The following is a 4,805-nucleotide window of genomic DNA, read 5'->3' on the forward strand; positions in this document are numbered from 1 at the left end:
AAAACCTCATTTTATACATATATTAAAATACATATAAAATAAAATATATTATAATTTTATATTTTATTTTTTATATAATAAACTTTCATTATTATATTATTTTTAATTGGGAAAATTTTTTTTAATACCTCTATTTTATTTTAAATATATATTATATATTATTATATTTTAAAATAATATATATATATAATAAAAAAGGAAAGTAATTTTATATAAAATATATATATATTATATATATATTTTTATATATATATATATTTATATAAAAAATTTTCATTTTTAAAATTTTTATATTTATATATTATATATATTATTTTATATTTTTTTATATATATTTATATATACCCATATATAATATATATATTATTATAAAATAAAATATATAATATATATATATTTTATATTTTTAAAATTTAATATATATATTTTTTTTTTTTTGTGTTTTGTTTATTTTATATTATATTTTATTTTATTATATATATAATTTTATATAAAATTATATCTATTTTTTTTTTTTTTTGTCTTTACCATTTTAAAATTTCTATATTCCTTTAATAAAATATATAATTTATCTATACTTTTTTAAGATAAATATATATATATATATCAAAAACTATAAAATTTTATAAAATTTTCCCCTCGTATATCCCATAAGCAAAAAAAAAAAATCTATAAAACTAATTTATCTATAATATATTTAAAAATGTATTTTTTTATATATAAAACTCAAAAAAAAAAAATATATACTATATATGATATTTTTGGAAAAATAATATATATTTTTTATCTAAAATTAAAATATTATTTTATTTAGTATATATATATAATATATATATATTATAAAAAAAATACTTATATAAAATATATTATATAGTTTTTTTGTTTTTCGTTTTGGGTTGGGTATTTGTTTTTTTTTGTTTTTTGCTAATTTTAAATTTTTAATATTTATATATAAAATAATTTTTATATATATATATATAATAATAATATAATAATAGATATAATAATATATATACATAAAGCCCAAAAATAATAAAATATATTTTAATATATATAATATTTTTAATATATTAAAAATATTATATTCTAAAATAGAATTTTTTAATGATTATATTATATAATATATAAGGTTTAAAGAATATATATATATGTATATATATTTTAATTTTAATTAAAATATTGGTTTTATATAAAAATAAATATATAAATTTTATATATTATATAAGATATATTAATATTTTATAATATATATATTATATATAAAAATAAATTTATCATTTTTTGGGATATATATTTTAAAAATATATATTAAAATATTTTTAATATAAAATTTACCATAAAATATATATTATATATTTTAATATATATATATATTATATATTAACTATATTTTAACACAAAAAATATTAAATAAAAATTATTTAATTTAAAAAATAAATATAAAAATAAAAATGAAAAATAAAAATAATAAACTAAAATTAAAAAAAAAACATAAAAATTTTAAAATAATTTAATTATTTAATTTAATAAAATTTTGGGTTTTTTATTTTTAATCCCCTTAAAATTTTCAAGGTATCAAAAAATTATTTTTAAAGGGGCATATATATATATATTTTATATATATATATTTTATATATATTATAAAATATAATATAAATATATATATTTTATATATATATTTAAAACCAAAATATTTTAAACCCCAAAGAAAAATTAAAAATTTTAAAAATTAATAATTAAAAAACTTGGAAAAAAGGGGGTTTGGGTTTTGTTGTTGGGGGAATTGTTTTAATTAAAAAAGTGGTTTGGTTGGTTTTTTTAATTTGTTTTTGTGAAAAAAATGGGTTTAAAAGGTAAAATATATTTTAAAAAAATATATATATATATATATAATATAATTATATTAATATATTCTATTTAATTTAAATTTTTAATATTTATATATATATATATAATTTTATATATATAATTAAATATTATATATATATTATAATTGGTATGTTTTTTTTTTTTTTTTTTTTAATTTTTTATTGGTTTTTTCGTTGGATTGGTTAAATTATTTAATATTTATATATAAAAATATATAATATTATTTATTTTTATATTATTATATATATAAAATATAAATTTTAATAAATTTTTTTAAAAAAATTATATATATAAATATTATATTATATATAATATATATAATTAAAATATATTATACTAATATATATATTAAAATATATATACCTAAATTTGATATATGTAAAATTATAAATTTATTTTATAAAAAAAAAATAAATTTTTTATTTATATATATATCTTTTTATATATTATATATAAATTTTTTTATATAAAAAATATATTAAAAATTTTTGAAAATTTTATTATTATATTATTATTATTAAAATTTTTATTAATTTTCTATCTTTTTATTTTATTATATATTATATATATATATAATATATATATATATTATATAAAATAATATTTTAAAATACATCTATTTATTACAAAATTTTATATAAAAAAAATAAAAAAAATATAATATTTATAATAAAATTTTATATCTATATATTAAAAATATATTTTATATATATTATTAATTAAATAAAAATATAAATTATTACAAAATATAGTATTATATTTTATATATATATATAATCTAAAATATATATAATATATATATATAATAACTATATATAAAAATAAATAGGAAAAATTTTATTTTTTTTATATAATATAAATTTTTTATTAAAATATATATATATATATATATAAATGTAATTTTTTAGGTATATAAAATATATATTATATTTATTTTAAAACAATTATAAAATATTAATATATTAATATATATATATATATATATATATATATATAAACCCTTTTATATATAAAAGATAGTATATATATATTTTATATAACTTTTTTATAATTATATATAATTTTTAAAACTCCATTATATAAAATATTATATCTTTATATATTAAAATATATCTTGTATAATATTTTCTATATTATTATATATAACCATTTAAATATTTATTATATATATTTTCCCCCTATAAGAAATTTTATATATATTATATTTTATATAATATAATATATATATATATATTTTTTATATTATATATTTTTTATAATCCCCCCAAAAAAAAACCCAAACCCAAAATAATATATATTTATATATATATATATATAGAAAAAATATATAATTTAAAAATATTAATATAAATATAATATACTATAATATATAGATATATATATTTTATAATTTTATATATTATATTTTATATATACATAAAATTTTATTTTTATAATATGTTTTTTTAATAAATATATTTTTTTTTTTTTTTTTTATTTTTTTTTTTTTTTTTTCTTTAATATTATATTATAAAATTTAAAATAATATTATTATATATATTTTTTATTATATATATTTTATAAAAACTATAATATATATATATTATAATATATAAAATTTTAAAAAATATATATGTTTGGGATATATTATATATATAATATTAAAATAAAAAATTCTTTATAAATTTTATTATATATATAATATATATTTTATCTATATATATATATATATTAAAATTTTATATTATTAAAAATAATTTTTTAAAAATCTTTAAAAATTAAAAAAAATAATATAAAAATATATCTAATTATATTATTTTTATGTATATATATATATTTTTATATATTATAAAAAAAAAAATATCTATATATATTTTATAACATATTATTATATATAAGATATATTATATATATATATATAAAATATATATTTATATAGGAAAATTTTTATATTTTATATAATATATAATAAAATTTATACAATTTCTATTTATATTTGTTATATATATAAAGAAAAATATTATATATATTGTTTTAAAATATATATATATATATTATATATATATATATATATATATATATATTATTTTAAAATATATCTTTTTTTTTTTTTCCCATTTTTATATAAAATTATTTTACCTATATAAAATTAAAATTTTATATATATATTATAATTATATATATATATATATATTTTATATAAATACATATAATCCCCCTAAAATTTTAAAAAAAAAAAAAATAATAAAAATTTTTTTTAAAAAAAAAAAAAAAAAAAAATAAAAGAAAAATATATATTTTATATATATAATAAAATATAATATATATATATATATATAAAAAATATTATAATATTATATATAATATATATATATATATTATTATATATATATATTATATATTATTATTAAAAATATATTTATTTTTTTAATAATTTTTTATTTAAATTAAATTAAATTTAAACAAAATTAAATTTAAAATTTTTTTAATTATATATAATTATTTTTATTTTTAAAAGTTTTTTTTTTTATTTTTATTTATCAACCCCACCCCATTTTTTTTTTTTATTATTAATTTTTAAAAAATTTTTAAATATTTTTGATTTAATATTTTTTTTTTAAAAATATTATATATATATATATATATAAAAATATATATATATATATATCTAATAAGTAAAAAATATATAATTAAAATATATATATATATATATATATATATCAATATTAAAAATATATAAATATTTTATATATAAAATAAAATATATATATATAAAATTATCATATAAACATTTTAAAATATTATTATATATAAAAATATATAAATATATAAATATATATTTCTATATTATGGATTGTATATATTTTTAATAATTATATATAATATATATATATATATATATATTAAAATTATATAGAAAATTATATATATTATATTTAATATAATTATATCTTTTA

The sequence above is a fragment of the Penaeus monodon genome, unplaced genomic scaffold (genome assembly GCF_015228065.2).
Source record: "Penaeus monodon isolate SGIC_2016 unplaced genomic scaffold, NSTDA_Pmon_1 PmonScaffold_144, whole genome shotgun sequence".
Lineage (NCBI taxonomy): Eukaryota > Metazoa > Arthropoda > Malacostraca > Decapoda > Penaeidae > Penaeus > Penaeus monodon.